This window comes from Martes martes, assembly GCF_963455335.1.
Source record: "Martes martes genome assembly, chromosome: 13".
Lineage (NCBI taxonomy): Eukaryota > Metazoa > Chordata > Mammalia > Carnivora > Mustelidae > Martes > Martes martes.
In genome coordinates this window covers 71,611,592-71,633,384 of record NC_137901.1, presented here as the reverse complement: position 1 = coordinate 71,633,384, position 21,793 = coordinate 71,611,592, and the positions used below count along the sequence as shown (strand labels likewise).

At 37.7% G+C, this 21,793-nt stretch overlaps 1 protein-coding gene across 2 annotated transcripts in view; it reads right to left on the bottom strand.

Moving 5' to 3' along the window:
- TTC28 (tetratricopeptide repeat domain 28) overlaps positions 1-21,793 on the bottom strand; it is a 635,902-nt gene that overhangs the window by 303,960 nt on the left and 310,149 nt on the right. The window lies entirely within an intron of this gene.

Sequence of the window (21,793 nt, the reverse complement as noted above, 5' to 3'; positions counted from 1 at the left end):
GGTATAAGAGAAAAGGCTCTAAAGTCTCCTTTGGTCCTGCCTTATGGCCCTCTAGAACCCTAAGCTCAACTTTGTAAGATTTCCTCAATTAAAAGGCTTAAGAGTTGCAACCCTGTCAAGCAAAGCATAATTAGATCAAATTGTGACAAACCCCTGTTCCAAACTCATAGATCGGGACTCCCCAACTTTTTCCATACAATATTCATTGCATGTACAGATAGCTATCTGTACATATTAGTTATCTATATTAGTTATCTGTACTTTTGTGAGAGAAATGCCACTATGGAGTTGAACTGATGATGATAAAACAAGGACTGTCGGTTACTGTGATAGAATAAAGAGAATTTAGCACAGTGTGCCTGACACAGAGTAAATACACAATAAAAGTAGCTATTTTGACTAGTTAATGAGAAAAGAATCACAATAAGAATACATAATTACAGACCCACAGAATATAAGGGGAGTCCAAGAAATAGTTCAAAATTCTACTATTCAATATAACACGATCCAATTCCTATCACTGCTTTATTCATTCCTTCCCTTGCTCCCTAAAAGACTATTTGCAACTGGGAACTCATAGCTTTAAGGCTCCCAGACAAAATTTGATCCACCCAACTAAGACAAATTAGTATTATCTGGTCTTGAGAGATTCAGCAGCCACTCACAGGATCTTCTGCCAGCCTTTCCCAAGGCAAAGGTCAAGATGTGCTGACATGCACAGCTGTTTACCGTAGCTTCAAGAGAATTGATGTGATCTGCTGTAGCCTATCTGCTTCTCCCGTAGTGGTTCCTGCTACTAATTTTTCTCTTACAGACACCAGAGAAGCTCACAGGTTTCACAGGAACCTACTTCATCTGGGAAAGGGGCAAATTTTTATCATTAAGGATTGAGCAGAAGCAGCATATGCTCAGCATGGCAAGGGAAGGGGGGCCCCCATACAGCAATGTTGAACCCTTGCTGCCCAGCCAACCTCAGCAACCCCCTCACATATACCACATTCTAGCCACAGGTTATGCAGTAGATGGAGAAGAAGGGCATAGTGGGTTGACTACTCAGAGCACCTATACCCTGAGAAAAATGGTGTTTTGTTTTTTTTAAAAGATTTTATTTATTTATTTGACAGACAGAGATCACAAGTAGGCAGAGAGGCAGGCAGAGAGAGGAAGCATGCTCCCCGCTGAGCAGAGAGCCGGATGCGGGGCTCATGACCTGAGCCAAAGGCAGAGGCTTTAACCCACTGAGCCACCCAGGCACCCCGAGAAAAATGGTTTTAATCCGAAGCTTTAGCCAAGAAGAGAAACTTAAAAGGAGTTAGTGAATACACTGGACTGAAGGTGAGATGCCTAGAGTTTCAAGTGTTGCAGAGTCATTTACCACAAAGAAGCCTCAATGACCATTCCACACACACTACTAAAGTTATACAACTGGTTACAAGAATAAGTTTCCATGCTTCCTTCCTTCCATTAGCATTCCCGAAAAATCTATAGCACCAGGCACTGTGATGCATACCACAAATAAAAAGAAACAAGCAGGACTCTCACAGCCTCAAGCTACCCACAATCCAGAGGGGAAGAATATAAAAAGCTCTAAACGTGGTGACTGCTACTTTAGTAGCTGCTTACTAATAATAAGGGCTTGTAATATTTCAGCAGTAATAAAAATGTAACTAACGACCAAAGTATTTACACCCATTGTTGAAATGGTTAGTATTTGCTTTTTATTATGTGGCCATTCCTCTCATCTCAGAGAGTCTGCAATGGACTGAATGTTTGTATCCCTCCAAAATTAGTATGTTGAAACCTAATCCCCACTGTGATGCTATCTAGAGGTGCAGTTTTAGGGAGGTGGTTAGGTCATGAGAGTGGAGCCGCCAGGAATGAGATCAGTGCTCTTATAAAAGAGATCCAAGAGCTCCCTCTTCCCTTCTGGCATGTCAGGACACAACAAGGTATAGACACTAGGAGGTGGGCCCTTACCAGACCCCTAAATCTGCTGTCACCTTGATCTTGGACTTCCCAACAAGAAATGTTTGTTGTTTAAGCTACCCGGTCTACGGTCTTTGGTTACAACAGTCCAGATGGACTAAAACGGGGTTAAAATACAAACACTCAAAGACTAAACGTGGGAAACAGTAAGCTCTTCACACTTCAAGCACCCCTGGAAGCAGTGAAGGACCCGCAAGCCTTTACTTTCAACATCCCATTTCTGGTTTCCATTTCTAAAACATCAGTGAAATCGGTCCTAACATAACATGCTACTCTATCACAGCTCAAGTCAGTGATGTAAATTACTATGCTCATGGGCACGTGTCTATATTCAGGACATAAAACATAGAACAAATACATGTAATACGTAATGCTATATAAAATTAAACATATTTGCTTACATGTACAATCTATTACTTAGTTCAAGCATTCACAAAATTCTGCTTTCAATTAATCTGTACTTTCTCATGTTATACTTTACTATTCTTAGTAATATTCTTTCCTGTTTGAACACTTTTACATTTTCTATAGAATGAATACGTCTATAACATGGTGATATACCTACTAGCCAATCATACCACCTGCTACCACATCATCACCATCTTTCTCAACAATGTTTATAAATTGCAGAACTATTTTACTGAATTTTACCTTATTATTTTATTTAAAAATGCATGGAAATGGGGAAAATAGAAATATCAATTCTTATTTTTAAAAAGCAGCAGTATTAATCTATAATTTAACACAACTGGGTCAAAATGAAAATGATTACAGGGTGCCAAAGGCAGAAAAACCTTAATATCACTGGATGTACACAGAACAACTAACTATGCTCAGTTGTGATGGAAAAGAATAAAATTAGAGAATATGAAAAAATGATTCTTGAAAAGTAAAGGCATGATTGGAGATTTTATTGTTTAGTTATCTAGGAATTAACACTTCCCACTCACTGAACATGTCAATCTCTGGTTTAATATTTTCCTTCTTAATATTTTATATATTTGACTTTCAGGAACGCTTTGTATGGGAAAATAAAAGACAATTACTTAAAACAGATGTGACACATATCAGCAAAATGTAAATATATGCAAATTACCTACTATCACATTTATTTCATATTATAAATTATACATTATATCCCATAAAAATGTGATACATAGAAGTGAAGGCACAGAACCCATGTCCTCAGTAGGTTGTTTTGTTTTTTAAGATTTTATTTGTACCTGAGAGAGACAAGCACAAGGAGGGGGAGGAGCAGAGTGAGAGGGAAAGGGACAAGCAGACTCTGTGCTGAGCCCAGACCCTAACACGGTGGTAAATCCCAGGACCCTGAGATTGCAACCGAAGCCGAAACCATGAGTTGGACTCTTAACTGACTGAGCCACCCAGGTACCCCCTCAATAAGTTTTCACCATCTTATATCAAATAGGCACCTGTATGGATACATACACGCTAATTACTTTTTTCTTTTTTACATGCAAACTTTTTGTTATTTTGTTATATATGTTTGACTTAAAGAGAGAAATTAATAGAACTTCCTGCAATGATAAACTGTTCTCTGTTCTCTCTAATAATGGCAGCCTCTAGCCAGTCACACTTGGCCACTGAGCACTTGAAATGTGGCTAAAGTGACTAAGAAACTAAATTTTCAATTTTATTTCATTTTAATTACTTCAAATTTAAATAGCCAGGAGTGGCTGGTAGCTACTAGATTGGACACTGCAGTTCTAAAATTTGGTCTTCCTCTAACAACAAATCTCCAAACACAAATCTAAACTGGAAATTGGAAGGGGATACATTAAATGAGAGAAATAACTATTACCAAAGCTCAAAAACTATGTGCCTTATTCCCAAGGCAGCTGTGGTGAAAGAGAAAGGACTCACAACGCTGACGCTGGAATCCCGTCCTGATTACTTTTGGACGAGACACTTAATGCCAGCAAACTTCATGTTCCATTTCCACTTCGAGAAAGGAGAATGATGATGACCTCAAAGGGTTATAACAATGATTGCTGACTGATATCACATATGAAATACAGAACAGAGAGTAGCCACTTTTTAAAATGTTGAACAGAACTGAATGTTTCACTAACTGTTATTCTTATTTGATATTTGCTGTATAATCAAGTGCCTCATCTGCTTCACCAGCTTGCAGATCAGAAATCACCTTTGGGATGGTGTTGGGAAAACTGGACAGCCACAAGCAGAAAAATGAAACTTTCCTTACACCACACACAAAAATAGACTCAAAATGGATGAAGGACCTCAATGTGAGAAAGGAGTCCATCAAAATCCTTGAGGAGAACACAGGCAGCAACCTCTTGGGCCTCAGCCACAGCAATTTCTTCCTAGGAACATCACCAAAGGCAAGGGAGACAAGGGCAAAAATGAACTATTGGGACTTCACCAAGATCAAAAGCTTTTGTACAGCAAAGGAAACAGTCAACAAAACCAAAAGACAACTGACAGAATGGGAGAAGATATTTGCAAACGGCATATCAGATAAAGGACTAGTACCAAAAATCTATAAAGAACTTACCAAACTCAACACCCAAAGAACAAATAATCCAATCAAGAAATGGACAGAGGACATGAACAGACATTTCTGCAAAGAAGACGTCCAGATGGCCAACAGACCCGTGAAAAAGTACTCCACATCACTCACCATCAGGGAAATACAAATCAAAACCACAACGAGATACCACCTCACACCAGTCAGAATGGCTAAAATTAACAATTCAGGAAACAACAGATACTGGCGAGGATGTGGAGAAAGGGGAACCCTCCTACACTGTTGGTGGGAATGCAAGCTGGTGCAGCCACTCTGGAAAACAGCATGGAGGTTCCTCAAAAAGTTGAAAATAGAGCTACCCTAGGACCTAGCAATCACACTACTGGGTATTTATCCTAAAGATACAAATGTAGTGATCCAAAGGGGCGTATGCACCTGAATGTTTATAGCAGCAACGCCCACAATAGCCAAACTATGGAAAGAACCTGGATGTCCATCAACAGATGAAAGGTTAAAGATGATGTGGTGTATATATATACAATGGAATACTATGCAGCCATCAAAAGAAATGACACTTGCCATCTGCAACGACGTGGATGGAACTAGAGGGTATTATGCTGAGTGAAATAAGTCAATCAGAGAAAGACAATTATCATATGATCTTCCTGATATGAGGAATTTGAGAGGCAAAGTGGGGGATTTGGGAAGGAAAAAATGAAACGAGATGTGATCAGGAGGGAGACAAACCATAAGAGACTCTTAATCTCACAAAACAAACTGAGGGTTGCCAGGGAGACGGAGGTATGGAGAGGGTGGTTGGGTTATGGACATTGGAGAGGGTATGTGCTATGGTGAGTGCTGTGAAGTTTGTAAGCCTGACAATTCACAGACCTGTACCCCTGAGGCAAATAATACATTATATGTTAATAAGAAAAATTTTAAAATAAAGAACTATAGGGGTGCCTGGGTGGCTCAGTGGGTTAAGCCTCTGCCTTCAGAGGTCATGATCTCAGGATCCTGGGATCCTGGGATCGAGCCCTGCATTGGGCTCTCTGCTCAGCAGGGAGCCTGCTTCCCCCACCAACTCTCTCTCTGCCCGCCTCTCTGCCTACTTTGGATCTCTGTCAAACAAATAAATAAAATCTTTAAAAAAACCTATATACTTGGATATCAATTTGATTTAAAAAGAATAGGAGTACCTATGTATTATTTTTGAAGGAAAACCAAGATGCTAACAGAATTACCTTTGAGGGAAGGGCTTTCAGTCAGTTTTATTTTCTTCTTCCATATATATATTTTTATTTTCCTAATTTTCTGCAAAGAGCATATTTTATTTTGGAGTTGAAAGCACATATAAATATTAATAAAGAAGTTGCTAACAAAAAAAAGAAATCACCTTTGGTGAAGTGGGCCAGAGACTGACAAAAATTAGACACAAAACAAAAATTAATGACCATAATGATTTCCTTGAGTCACTAGGGAAATAGTTTATGTTTGGCATCTTCTGTTTAAGAAGCTTGTAAAGTAGAGGTGCCTGGGTGGCTCAGTCGGTTGAGCGGCTAACTCTCAATTTCTGCTCAGGTCATGACCTCAGTGTCGTGAGATCGAGCCCCATGTTGGGGGGTGTGGAGTCTGCTTACGATTCTCTCTCTCTCCCTCTTCCCCTGGTCCCCCCTTCCTCTCTTAAAATAAAAAATAAAAAGTATACACTCTGGCAGTCGATTAAGCTTCAATTATCTAGTAAATTCATTATCTGGGAAAAACATCATATGCAGTTTAAATAAATAAAGTCTGAGGGCCCAAGTGAAAAAGGAGGTGGCAGAAAAGAGATGATCAAAAATCTATGTACAGAAATATGAAACAATCTTTCCTCTCAGAGGCTTTACACTGACACACTGATTATGAGAATTACAAAGGTTTACAAGGTTGTAAGGCCCAAGCCTGACAACTATTTTAGAATTAATAAGAGGCCCATCCTACCATAGCAATCCTGCCACTATAAATCATCACTAAGTTCTACTGAATATACGTAGGTGTTTTATTTTCCAAACACTTTTCTGGTTATCATCTGTTGAACTGTTACCTCTGTGTCCCACACAGCGCTAGGGGCTTTCCACAGTTTATCACTAACCCTCACAATGTCTTGCGAGAAGTTCTTATAATGCCCGTTACACAAAAGAGGTAGTTATAAAACTTGCCCCAAATCATATAGCTACAAAGTGAGACAAACCCATTGCCAAACTCTTTCTCCTTCCACTATTCCACACTACCTCTTTGATAAAAGAATTAATGGCGTGCAATTAACCTCTAAATCAAGGTTTTTGTCTGCGAACTCTTGTAATCGCAAAATTCAACCTATGGAGGCAGAAATGAAGGAAAATCAGAAATGACACAGAAAATTTATGAACATGAATATTTAATCTCTATTCCATTAGCAACCGTTGATTGTAGAACAATTTTTAATGAATTGAATGGAGGAAAAATTCATTTCATTAACCTTTCATATAAATGTATTATTATTGAACCAAACAGGCCACTGTACTTGCAACTCAGTTCGATGTTAATTAGATTACAGGCATGAGGCTTTAAATCAAAGAGAAACAAAAGGAGCCATTAGCAAGCTTCTCAGCCATTGCTTGTTTGTTTGCTGGCTAAAATGGATTTTTACCTGCAACACAACTTGCTATGCTTCTTTTATTTTCTGACATTTTCAAATGAATTTTCTCTTGCTTCTGTATGCTGACACTTTACATTAAAAATAAAAATAAAAATAAATAAAACCTTGAGAATCAGCAAAGAGTACATTCTTCATGTAGCAATATGTTTAACCTGCTCAGCTGGGAGTAATCATTCCTATCTCTCCAGAAAACTACACTTGTATTTTTTACTAGTCTGCCTTATTGTATGCTGAAAGCACAAGCAAGAGATTGGAAGCTATTTTAGAAAACACCATTACTGAGTTTGCAATCTGGAGTCAGAGGCCCAAATGGTCTAAACATAATGTTCTAACCAAATCTGCAGCTGTGAATTATTTTTCTCCCCAACATAGGCTTTTGGTCCATTTAATCTGCTCTCAGTCCTGATTGTTTCATACCATATCAGTTATTCCTTTTCCCCAAATTAATTTTTAGTTAATTGTATCAAAAGTGCTAAGGTTACAAAAAATTACAGGAAAATCATATTTTAAAAGGAAATTAGAAATCTGATAAGAAGTTAAAGAAAAGATGAAATGACAACCAGGAGTTAACTAAGTAGGTGTCATTTTCTAGCACTGGAGGGATTCCCAATGTTAATGTTTATGTCAGATTATAAAATGTGTGTACCATCATCTGGAGTTTCTCTTCCAAGCTTTAAAAATAAACAGTGAAAGAAGTTTGAAGTACCCTAGAGCAATGGTTCTGAACTTTCCATATCTTGTGCCTTTGCTGTATGGGTGTGGCATAGGAAGAGTATAAAATCATGCCAAGAAGAAAACCAGAGAATTTTCTGAACATTCTCCAAGAAATCATCTGACTTTAGCACGAGTTCTATGCCCCTGCCCTACCAATCCTCCCCCAGTCCTGGAATACAGAGCTTGTGTCCCTTCACACACATAGCCTGGTCCTGGGGAATGTGGTAAGACCAGAAGCAAAATGGAAAAAAATAATGGTGGGCAGAGAGACTGGTGGATGTGGGAAAACAGTGAAGCTAACAGTATGGAATGAAAAGAGACTAAAGTCTCGCTAATCACTGAAAAAAAAATTGGCATCTCACCTACCATAGTGTAGTTATATCTAAACCATGCCAAAATAATGGGAATCCATTCCTTCCAGAAGGCAGTCTATCAGAAATTATTATAGGTATCATAGGGCACCTAGGTAGCTCAGTCGCTTAAGCGTCTGCCTTCAGTTCAGATCATGATTTCATATTCCTAGGATTAAGTCCCATGTCTGGGGGAGGTGGGTACCGGCTCAGCGGAGTGTCTGCTTCTTCCTCTCCCTCTGCCCCTCCCCTCCCACTCATGCTCTCTCACTCTAACAAATAGATAAAATTTTTAAAAGAAAAGAAAAGAAATTATAACCATAAGTGCCATATATTGGGTTAGGGGAGTTCTACATAAGGTTTCCTTGAGCAGATGAAATTCCACTATTAGTAACTCCATGATCTTGCTGATAGACCAACTCTGTTTTTCTCATAAAATTGTAACTTAAATGGGAGTCCATAGCATTGAACCATGGAGAAGGGCAAAGCTATACAATTACACAAAACATCTCCTGAAAAGCCAAATGTATTTGAAGCTTCTGGGAGAGAATTTTTTAAATTAATGAACTTTATTTTTAGAGCAGTTTTAGATTCACTGTAAAACTGAATGAAAAATACAAAGAATTCCCATTATAACCATTGTTCTGACATACTCAGGACTTCCCACACTATCAACATCTGGTACCATAGTGCTAGTTTTTCACCATCAATGGGGAATTATTTTTATATGAAAAATTACAGAAGAAATAATTTTTTTTTTTAAAGAAAACGTAAGGAAGTGTCCATCTTCACTCTGCCTACAGCCCCAATCCCTGGAAGAGTCCCTGTCTTCTGACTTCAGGTGTTTGGCAAAGCAAAATCTGAGAAGCACTGCCTACACCACTGACAACTACTTTTGTCAATGGCTTCAGTGGCGAGCTAGCAGAAAGAGTCTCCACAAAACAGGAGGTATTAGGGAGAGGGACATGAAGAGGGTGACATGACCAGGTGGTGAGAGCAGGGTTGCACGGTAAGAATATATGCCCCCCAAATATTTGCACAAATATTTCACTCTTGTTTTTCTACGTGATAAACCTCACTGCCTGTATCTTTCTCCTTTCTATGTTATATAATCTTTCCACATTGGCATGTGTGTGTTAGGGTACCACATACAAAAACGAAAAGCAAGAAAAAGGAAAGTGTCTGCCTCCCAATACTTGCCAGCACAAAAATGTAATAATATACTTTGTATCTTTTCAAAAGAGAAGGGTTCCATCTCTAGGCAAGATGGAGTATCTAGTATTCCCCACTGAATACAACTATACCCTAGAAAGACTCTATGGGATAGCTCTCTGAGGATTCTGAAGAGTAAATGGTAGCAGATGAATTGAGGAAGGAGACCAGAATTCAAAGTAGTACCAAACCAGCAATGGGTTTCCTGTTTTATTTATCCTTTCCACCTGGTATTACCAGGCTCGGATTCAAAAACAGCTCAAAATAAGAAAAGTCTCCTTCTTCTGGTCAAAGAAGCAAAAAGGAGGACTCCTGAGGGTAAGAGTGGAGAAAATTCTGTATTTTAAGTCCTCTTTCCATTCTTTCCCAGTCTAACACCCCAGGCAAGTAACAGGAATAGCAAAAGCAGTGGTTGCTAGACTGGCATCCCAAATTCTGAGGGACCCTTTTCTCTGGTCCCAAGAGCTCTGCTCCCAAGAGTACAGGATGAGTCCCAATGCTTTTTTCTTTCTCTCTGCCCTCTCATTATTTGATGCCTCATATATTTGATGCAAGGCAAAGCAGGGAAACTAAAGTCCCAGTTTCGGCTAGAGAATGGGAAGGGAATGGGGCAGCCAGAGAATTGGAAAGTGTCAGGGAGATCTGATAGAGAAGGGAACTTTTGAGAATAATCCCATAAAGAGGTGTTCTAGATATGACCCTAAATAGCATACCAAGGCTTTGAGAACTAAACTACCACCCAATTCTCAGACTGGTCAATGGATGATACACACAAAAGAACCACAAATTCTCTGAAAACCTAACTGGCACTGGAACCAAAGTCCATAAAATGTGAGTCAGGGTGTATACCCTGAATCTAACCAGGTAAACTGTTTATTAAAACAAACCAAACAACAACAACAACAAAAAACACCCCACATGTTGTTTACAAGCTTATAATCTAGCTCTTCCCTTAGAAAAGAAAATGGCTTTTATGTTACAGTTGGAAAAGCTACGTAAAGAGGTTAAAGTGCACGGTGACTTCCCCTAAGCCCATTACAGCCGTAAGCAGGCAGTTCTGTCCTGCACATCCTATTTACAGAGACTTGAATCCTGAAAGGGTTTATGCCAGGGTTTCAGGTTTCCCGTTTTTTTTCTTTGTTTTTGTTTTCTTAGGTAGTTATTTATGTGACTGTCCTCCTAACTAAATGGACCAATCTGGGCATAAACCATTTTCTCATTTTCTCTGCTTATAGAAAGGAATGGTTTATTTCAACACTACAGATAACATCTTGAGGTCTCAGGAGGATGACAAATTGAAACAGTCTCTTTCTTGCCTAACATTTCTTACCCAAGAGTTAAGTGATGATGTTAAGGAGGAAACCTCTCTTCTCCTGACAATTTGCACTTATTTCCTTAATAGCCCTGCTAAGACTCAATGAATTTCAGTTTGCTTAGAGCCTACTTAGTGCCTGCCAACAGGCACAGGCAGCTTTCATTCATCAGCATAATAGTCCTTTCGGTGAAGCATTCCTCTTGAAATTATGGCAATTCCAAAAAAGAAACAGCAGAGATGGGACAAAGGAATTCCCTTTCAAAAAAGAGCCATCAGAATAGCATAGCAGTTCCTACATAACTAGAAATTTAAAAGATTATTTTGACTGAGAAATGTCTGGGAGATTTTATTCAGATATACTATCAATGTAATATACATATCAAATATAATCAATATAATATCACATGCCTATTCACTGGGATTATCTATACTTTGCAAAATCATTTGAAAACAAGCATAACCACCAAAATCAACTGCATAACTCTATTATTAATAAACCTAGGTTTTGTTAATCATGCATAAATAGTAACATTCACAGACAAGTCGTGGCTCGATTGGCTAAACAGTTCCAGATTCGTGCTCTTCTTTGACCTGGTAAGGTCTCTTGCACCACATAACTCTAGTGTGCTACCTGACAGGTACCTTTTGCTGCAACAATGACGCATCTCTCCCGGAGATCACAAATTGCTAACATTGCTCCCTCTATCATGTAAGCTCGCTATAAAACTTTTGGACCGAAACATTTTCTAGTATTATTTGTTATCGGGTTTTAAACTGCAGAGTCAAAAACGATTTCATATTTTTAATTAAATTAATCTTTGGCACCTTTTTTTTCTGTAACTGTATCGCCTTTTATCAAAAATGTGTTCTCTACCTACTGTGTATAAATGAATTCAGTGCTACAGGGGTATATAAGAAGAGATCATTAATCTCAGCTTTCAGAAAGCATAGAGTCAACGTGGGGAGATATATAAAAACTGCATATTGAATAATTAAAGATCAGGGCGCCTGGGTGGCTCTGTTGGTTGAGTGTCCCACTCCTGATATTGTCTCAGGTCCTGAGATCAAGCCCCATATTGGGTTCTGCGGAATCTGCTTGAGATTCTCCCTCTTCCTCTGCCCCTCCCCCAACTTGCATATGTGCAAATGCATGCTCTCCATAATAAATCAAATCTTTGGGACGCCTGGGTGGCTCAGTTGGTTAAGCCGCTGCCTTCGGCTCGGGTCATGATCCCGGGGTCCTGGGATCGAGTCCCACATCGGGCTCCTTGCTCAGCGGGGAGCCTGCTTCTCTCGCTGCCTCTGCCTGCCTCTCTGCCTACTTGTGTGTACTCTCTCTCTGACAAATAAATAAATAAAATCTTTAAAAAAAAAAAAATAAAAAATAAATAAATCAAATCTTTAAAAGAAAGAATTATTTCAAAACAACATATACACAAGTACATGTAAGAATTGATTATGGGTCTTCCCCAACATACAAAAGAATTGTTTTCTAGAAGTTCACTTTCAAATCAGTTGCTCAGAATGTTTTAAGCATTTTTACCATAAACAAATTATGCTATAATTTGTATGTATGGTTTATATGTAATTTATATGTATGGTTATATTATCCAGCCAGTTCACAATACCTAGTTCATACAAAATGTCAGTAAATCACAGGACTAGCAATATTACAGAAAAGATCAGAAATGAAACTAATGTTTATTAGTATATGGCAAGCACTTTCACATAAGTAATGTTTAGTCTTTTTTTTTTTTTCAAGATTTTATTTATTTCTTTGACAGACAGAGACCACAAGCAGGCAGAGAGGCAGGCAGAGAAAGAGGGGGAGGCACACTCCCTGCTGAGCAGAGAGCCCGATCCCAGGACTTTGGGATCATGACCTGAGCCAAAGGCAGAGGCTTAACCCACTGAGCCACCCAGGCGCCCCTAATGTTATTTAGTTTTAATAATCCTGTAAGTTAGATTATTATGCCTTTCTTTAAAGGTAAGTGTCCTGAAGCTGATAAAGGTTAAGTCACTTGCCCAAAGTAATAGGCTGTAACCGACAGAACAGGAACAGAAATTCAAACCCAGAACTAACTCTGAAGCCAGGTCTCCACTCCTACAGCATGTAGCTACCCTCTAAAACAGCATTGATAAGGGAGCACTTTTTCCATTCCCAAATGGGTATCTCAGGAATGTGTCCCACAGAGTGAAAACTCTTGAACTACAAAGACAATGCCTTTTCATCTTTGTATCCCCAGTGTGGTTATTTGATACAGAGTAGATACCCAAAGATTACTAAATGAACAAACAAATGAACAAATGAACAAATTAACGGAAAATGAGTTCTTCAAAAGCAGGGGTTATTTTTTATTCATATCTATATACATACAACCTACCATAGAGATATAATCTATCCATCAATAAATATTTATTTACTAAAGAATTCCATTCCACCTGCACAAGGTCTCTCATTCTGCTTTTCCTAAATTTGCAATCCTGACTGCTTCCAAATTCATGCCTTGAACTTAATGTCTTTCAAAATCTCAGTTCTCTCCTTCCATTGCTTAGACGCTGAAATCCAGAAAGACTTAATCCATATTTACATCTTTTATGTGGCTCAGCATGCTCCCCAGCCAGGACAGATAAGAATTTAACCTAGCAAGCTTTACCCATAAAGCTCTTGGATCTCTGGGTTTGAAAAAGATGCACTGCCCCTTGGGGAAAAATTATCCAAACTAGTATCAATGAAGTGGATTTATCCTGTCCAGAGGAAATGCAAATGTACTTGGTTGCATCAACTTTCTGAAACTACACTTCTAAAGCAAATTAAGAAACCCATTTCAAGTTGTTTGAAAGGAATGTTGGCTGACACTTGCAAATTAGCCTTCTACAGAGAAGTAGCTCTAATTCTGCAGCTTATCATTTCAAATGATCTTAGAGATGAATATTCAGATCCCATATCAATTTTTAATGTAATGGATAGAATCCCAAAAGCTTAAAAACTAGGTTCTACTTCATAATCTGTCATTCTCTCTACCTTCTTTCAGGATACATTAATTTTTTAATAAGTTCTTTTAAGTAGCTCCTAAGATACATTTTTAACCACTACAAGTTCAAAAATGATATGCAAAGCCCCTAATTTAGTTGATATCTTATGTGAAGAATCCTTATTAATTATAAAATGGTGACCATAATTAAATAAAAATATAGAAGTGATGGGAACACAGGTTCTGAAACTCTTACACTAAAAGTCCTTGGAAAGGGCGCCTGGGTGGCTCAGTGGTTTAAGCCGCTGCCTTCGGCTCAGGTCATGATCTCAGGGTCCTGGGATCGAGTCCCGCATGGGGCTCTCTGCTCAGCAGGGAGCCTGCTTCCCTCTCACTCTCTCTGCCTGCCTCTCTGCCTACTTGTGATCTCTCTCTGTCAAATAAATAAATAAAATCTTTAAAAAAAAAAAAAAAAGTCCTTGGAAAAAAGACAAATCATTTTCTTAAGCTCCCAGATGAACACATTTAATATCCTATACCAACCATGTTGATTATTTTTGAAATTACCCTGAATATTATTAATGGCAAATGTTAAACTACCAAATATCCTGTAATATTGATAAGTACTCTCCAAAGACATGGCTCAGCAATTTCAGGGTAGACACTTTGTGAAACAAGAGAGCCAGGAGTACTTTAAGAAAGAACAACAACAAAACCTTCATTCCCAGCAGCACAACTGGCTTGGAGCAATGAAAGAGAAATACTTGTTTTTAAAACATACTTTATATCTACATTTAAATGCCTAATTAATCCTAATAATTAAATGTAACCATTTACCACTTTCTTCGCAAGATCTCTTTTTTATTTCCATAAACTCTGGAATTTAATGGAAATCATTGTGTCATTATGGCCAGGGTAATAAATGCCTATTGGTCAATAAGCTCTGAACCTTAACAGGCAGTTAACTAATTCAGTTGGAAATAAGACCAAGAGTTCTAATGGCCTCTAATTTCACTGCAAGAGTCCAGCCTTATGAACTATATATGCTTTCCATGAGCTCTTCCTATAGCAGAGGACAGTAATTTAAATGTAAAAAACATGCATTTGAAATTCAAGAGCTTACACTGATTTCATTTGCCAGGGAGACCACAGATCAGAAGAAGTCCTTCCTGAAGAAATATTTCAGAGCAATAAGTAGGGCCAATGAAAACAAAAATAAAACGATTTCAAATTACAAGGGCTCAATTTAGTCTATTTGAAAATCATTCAAATTTTCTTATGGTTATTTCAAACAATCTGAATAGTTTGCTTTAAAACTGGACAAAAGTAACAACTGTAAAAACACCTTGTAATAAAAACAAAAAGGGAGGCTTAGAAAGTTGATCTCTTCCTGCTGTCTTGCTCATCCTCCCCTGAGAATGAAGGCCTCTAGATTTCAACATAAATAGATATAACTTAGTATACAGATATCAGTGTACTTGAAATCAAAATAGTCTGGAGACATCAGTATCCTCTCAAAACCCAATCCTTTCGAACTTTTGTCTCACACTGCAACAGCAGAGAAAGCACTTCAATGATGCTAGGGGGTTACTTCTACATGAAAATGAACGAGGTTATGTTCATTGTTCTGCCAACATTCAATTCTGATCTGACCATTCAGTGCCTCTATCCACCCTTCTATAGTAGCTACACCTACTTCTAAGAAAATCTCTTAAATTACATATTTGAGCTCCTTTATTCAAAATGACATTTAATTTAAAAAGAATTTACATGCCAAAATTCAAAATCCTTATACTTATTCATCACTTACTTTGTTTAATTATGGTGAAAGAAGTTAAAGCTCTCTGGCATAATTTTGTACCAAATTTTTTGACAAACCTAAAAAAAATAAATTGCTATATTTTCTTTTTTTTTTTTTAGATTTTATTTATTAATTTGACAGACAGAGATCAAAAGCAGGCAGAGAGGCAGGAGGGGGCGGCGGGGGGGCAGGCTCCCTGCTGAGCAGAGAGCCTGATGTGGGGCTCAATTCCAGGACGCTGAGATCACGACCAAAGGCAGAGGCTTAACCCACTGAGCCATCCAGGTGCCCCAAATTGCTATATTTTCTAGCCTCTAGTTCAATCATAATCACATTTGCTACAAAACATTTAGGCTAGATTAATCTTCCTGAGAGCACAATTAAGACAGTAACAATATATGGTAGTAAACTAGAATACTGTTGAAGGAGTAAAGAAACCTTGGGCTCCCTTTACTCTTGCTACTGACCAGCTATGTTAATTTCAATTACTTGCCTTCTCTGGCCCTTAATTCCATCATTTCTAAAGTGAGGGGCTGGGTTAAGTGATATCTTAAGGTTCTTTAAAGCTGTAACATTCTAAAATCTTATTCTATGAAATGAGATCTTTATTTATAGAGTGGCTAACTGCTGAGGCATTCCAAATTTCTTCTTAATAATTCCACGTTCAGGGTTCCTGGGTGGCTCAGTCGGATAAGCGCCTGACTCTTGATTTCAGCTCAGGTCATGATCTGGGCTCAGGTAGTGACCTCAGCGTCCTGCTCAGTGACTGTAGGGCTCCGTGTTCATCAGGGAATCTGCTTCTCTCCTTCTCCCTCTGCCTCTCCTCCTTCCCTCTCTCTCTCTATCTCTCCCTCTCTCTCTCTCCCCACAAATAAAAAATCTAAACAAAACAAAACAAAACAAAACAAAACTTCCACATTCACTATCATTTAGAGCCTTGTGATTATAACACTTGGTTTCATTTCAATGTCTCCTTTTCAAACACCTACTTCCTAAAGAGAAAACCTAATGTAAGAGTTTTGTATAAAAAATCTGTCACAACCATCCCCCACAAAGGAAGGCAAGCTTTGCCTTTTAACAAAACATTCGCAATTGGCAAAGAAGGGTGTGAGCCAGTCTATTTCTTTCCATGTGTTAATGAACCACCTATTGCCAAATGGAACTCTCTTCTTAATTCCAGATCAGCAAACACCACTTTCTGATGAAGTAAAATGACAAAGTACTAATTAGAAGGAAGCTAATCTGAAGTCACAATTCTCATTAATTGGAAGTTACTACAGTAATTATTAACAAGTCACATTATCATTAGACCAAAGAAAACGTCAAAATTGATTTATGCATTCAGGAGTCTCTAATAAATAGGGTCTGCATCCAAGGTTCTCTCTAAAATGACCAGAGTAAAGAAAATAATATTTTACAGATTAATGGATACCTTGAAAATACCACATTTTTCATCCCTCAGATGACTTTTTCCAGTATTAAACAGCCCCTGAAGTATTGAATTAAACTAGATGACCAGAAAGAGAAAATATTTCAGTATCTCCAAAGAGTACGACATGTGGCATCTTCAAGAAGCCTACAACAATCCCAACAAGAACTAATGCACTGATGATCCTAAGATACATCTATCTCAAAGGTCAAAAGAGTACTGCCTTAGTTCAACTGGCCAATTAAGATGAATTGAAGATAAAAGAAAACAAGAGTTGTGGGCATTTGAAGACCAATACATCAAGACAACAGAGCAAGGGGGAAAGCTGCTCAATTAATTGCGAAGTCATAATAACATGGTTAAATTTCATGTTTCTTTTGAAATTTGTCAGACTTCCCGATTCTTATGGGGTTCCCCCCCCCAATATTTAAACTACCTCAGCCTATATCATAAAGATATTTTCATGTTAGCAGATTTTGGTATGTATTGTACTCTGGACATAACTTAAAAACTGTTGTTTTTTGTGTTAAACTTCCTAATTGCTACATATGGTCTAGGTTAGAAAAATGTGTTCTCAGAGCTTAATTAACATGTTAATGTGATAGTGACATAAAAAGGTAATATTACTTAATTATTTTACAGTTAAGTTTGCAATTTGGACCCAAGTTCTTTATGCTAATACATTTACCATATTACTAATCAAATATAAACATGTATTTCTCCACTAAAAGGTAGAGTAAGTTTAAGATGTTTCTTCAATGAGATTTAAACTACGTTTACTTTATTTTAAAGTATTTGTATTTTTCTCATATGTGTTCATTCTAAAAAATTTGGGAAAAATACAAAAGCACAACAAAAGTAAACTCATCCTTTAATCCTATCACACAGAGATCACTTGGATTTTAGCTTACATATTGCCAGTATTTTTCTATTCAGACATAAGATATATATTATTTTATAAAATTTGGGATTACTCTCACCTTTTGCTTTGGATTAAGTTGGTTTAAAATAGTCATTTGGTTATAAAATCTTCACAGACAAAAGTGGACAAAACACAAGATGGAAGTTAATTTACAAGACCCATGATTTTATGTGTATATGCATGATACACACAAAAATGTGTATAAAATTACATACACATGCATATATGTTAAATCATGTGTTTAAAAACCCAGCTTTCATATAGATGAAGTATGATAAATGTATCCATGCAGCATGTCTAATTTGTACAGCAAACTACTGATCATGTTATTACTATATCACAGAGGCTAAGAGATAAGAGAATCTAGAACAGCTTGAACTATAGAGCACTTTTCAAACAAGTGTGAGAAAGTAACAAACACACATTCAGACCCAGACTAAAATTTTTATTAGACCCACAAGAGGAAATTCCAAACACCTTTTATTTCACATCAGCCTCTGCTATTCTCACCAAAAAAAAAAAAAAAGGTTAAATGAAAAGAAATGTTTTCACTCTGACAACTTCTAGTTGGTAGCAGATGGGAACATACATACACATGTACACATAATGGAAAATACACCTTATAAATGAGATACACAAAATTTTATAAATTACCTCACAGTCAACTATCTCCCAAATACCCAATCCATGAAGTTGTTTAAATTTAGAATAAAATACAATAGAGGTTAGACAGAAAAACCTGGATGGGAAACTTACATATGTCTTTAAAAGTTTCTTATACAAAGGAGCAACAATGTCCTCAGTTTAATTTGAGAATTCCAAAGGATTACTTTTATGGATCGCAGGTAAGTCTTTTTTGTGAGATTTGTAGAACATGGCACCAGAGATGAATATAATTTAATTTGGAACATGTGCAAACATCTATAAACATCTACTGGAACCCAGGCTGTCTGCAGCAACATTTTCACTGAGTTATGTATTCTGCACACCAGTCACCAGTACAGCTGGCTGTTCCATAGCTTTCCAGTGCTGATATAAAACTAGCTTCTACCTATTTAAAAAATTACATGAACACTAAAAACTTGGATTAACCCGGTGTTCTGTTATTTTTAATTTCCTTGGGAGCTTACAAGGAGGATGAAGAAAAGGATTCTTTACTTCAACATTAAATATATGCTATTGTTTATATATGAACACAGCCATACACACACACACACACACACACACACACACATATATACACACATACATACATATATACATATATATACACACACACATATATACACACACCACTATTACTTTTTAGCAATATTATAAAATATAATAGAAACAAATAACACATTATTTTAAACAGCCTTAGTCACTCTACAAGTCATTTGGTGTCTGATCTAGGTCTGTGAAAGAATGTGCTAACCATACACACACACCCCCATCCTGGGATCGCTGGTCCAGCAATCTAGTGCGGTGTCTCACAACTCAGAAATTAGATCATGTTCAAAACAAGGCCTTTTAAGCTACATCTTGAAGAACTGCTAACCAGAGAGAATGAAATTCATACCCCCTGAGGCAGTATTACCAAGAAAATAACAGCAAATTCAGCCGTGTTGTCTCTAAAATAATCTCAACTCAAAATTTCTTCAGTTTTCCTTCCTGACACAAAGAATCTGGGTATTTTTTAAATATGTGTAAAAATCAACACATGACAAATACCTGGCTGCTAGTACTGAACCATGATACTACCTGCCAAACCCAAGAGTCTGAAAGCATTAAGGAAGCTATAGGACTGAATCTCTCACATGCTGGAAAATATAGTGGTTTAAAAGAAATACAACTGAGAATAATAAATCCATTCTTCTGATTGGAATTATTATAATTACCAACCACACAGACACTCCATTTATGCCCCAATCAAAGCTATTTTATAATCATCCTAATTCCATAATCTGCATGAAATAAGATAGAGCCCACCATTGGGATAAGGAAGTTTCCCAAAGGAGTGAGAAAATGAGTCTCCCTGATCTTAATTAGGAGGAAGAAGGCAGGGTTTTTCTCTCCTTTCATCTCCAGAGGATCTGGTAAGGCTCTAGCTCTATGAAAATCAGAGGTTGGATTCTGTTATGAGTAAGGAATGGAAGAGGAAGGGTAAGAAAAGTAGTAACGAGGGTAGACCTTTACATATAGGACACGTCATATAAATTAACACTCTCAACCACCCTGAAACATAAGAATTGGTAACTTATTTTTTCAAGTGAGGGATAGGAGCCTGTGAGAGGCTGGGCACCTTGCCCTACGTCACACACACACTCTATTACCAATTGAGTTGGGACTCAAACTCAGATCTAACTTTCAAAGCCTCTGCTCTTTCCCATTGTAGTATGCCGCCTCCCTGACTGAAGTTTTATTTAGCACCGTTTAGTCATAATACCTTTCTGTATCAAAATAAATAACTTTAACCAGCTGGTCTTAATATTACAGGAACTGAAATTAAAAAGAAAAACCCACAACAGCCACAAATATTTGGAACCACAAAGGAATATGTCATAGTACAGCCAATAAAGTGCTAGTTAACAGAACTTCCAAAGCTAGACCCCCAAAATAAAAGCTCACAGGGAAGAAAGAAAAAAAACTGTTGCCACAATGCTAATAATCACCCCCTAAAACTCCTTATACAGTGCACAGGACTATTGAATCCTCAAGTCCAGAACCGTCTCCTTCCCCGGGGCCTCCTGCTCTATTTCCCCACAAGCCCCCATCTCCTTAGAGAGCGAAGGACACGGAGTTAGCTGAGGTGCCTGCAGTGACCTTTTATGGATCTGCCCGAGCTTGCTCACAGAGCCCAAGGCAAAACCACTTTGAGAGTTTGGCAAAGAAATTCATTTTTAGTTGTTTTTATTTTTAAAAGAAAACATCATCACAAAAACATGAATGCTCCGGTTACATAAACAAGAAAAATTTCTTATGAAGCTCTCTCTTTTTTTCTAAGACTTTTACTGCATAGAAATCAGAACTTAAAACCCAGAAAGGCATATTATATTGGTTTTTCAAAAACTACAAAGAATCATAAAACTCCAGGGCTTGAAGGGATCTTAAATAGTTACACAGTCCATCTTTTCACTTCAAACAAAATTATATTAAAGTATTTAAAATAATTGAGAATTCATTCAATGTTAAAACCTTCTCTCAGAAAAAAAAAAGTCGGCATTCACGGGCAAGAAATTGTTTCCTATATAACTAAACTGAATTACTCGTTCTGTCTTATAAACCTGTAAGTCCTTATTAAATCTTCAGGGTGGGAGTTGGTGGTAGGGATGGTTCTTGTGTGGAAGTAAGGAAAACAAACACTGAATGTCAAGCACTCACTACCCTGGATGGTCTTTATATATAGTATCATTTAATTTCAACAACAATCTGTGAAATAGGTACGATTAGCCCATCTTCAGAGCAGAAGTTAATGTTCAGAAAGGTAAGTAAATTACCCAAGGGCATAAGGTAATAGGTGGGAGATCTGGACAGGAACTCAGGTCTAACTCTTCCCATGTCAGTTCATGGTTTATCATTCTTTATACCAAACATTACCAACCTTGTCAAAATGGGGCACCCAAGTTTCACACTGCTTTCATTCTAATATGTCACATTGGATTAGGGACAACTTGAATAGCTGGGAATGAGGACATGTGCCGGCCAACAGCTCTTACTGAAAATACTGGGTCTACTTTATGCTCACTGGAAATATCTAGAAGCCAGGAGGGGTGACACCAGCTCCAAACTCACCAGAGTTTGAGAATGGCATCCAAGTTGGTAGACAAGGGACCACTATATCAGGGAAAGATCCCAAAGCTACCACCTGTTAGGGTATGTAGCTGACAAAAGCCCCTATGGGTGACAAGGAGTGGGACT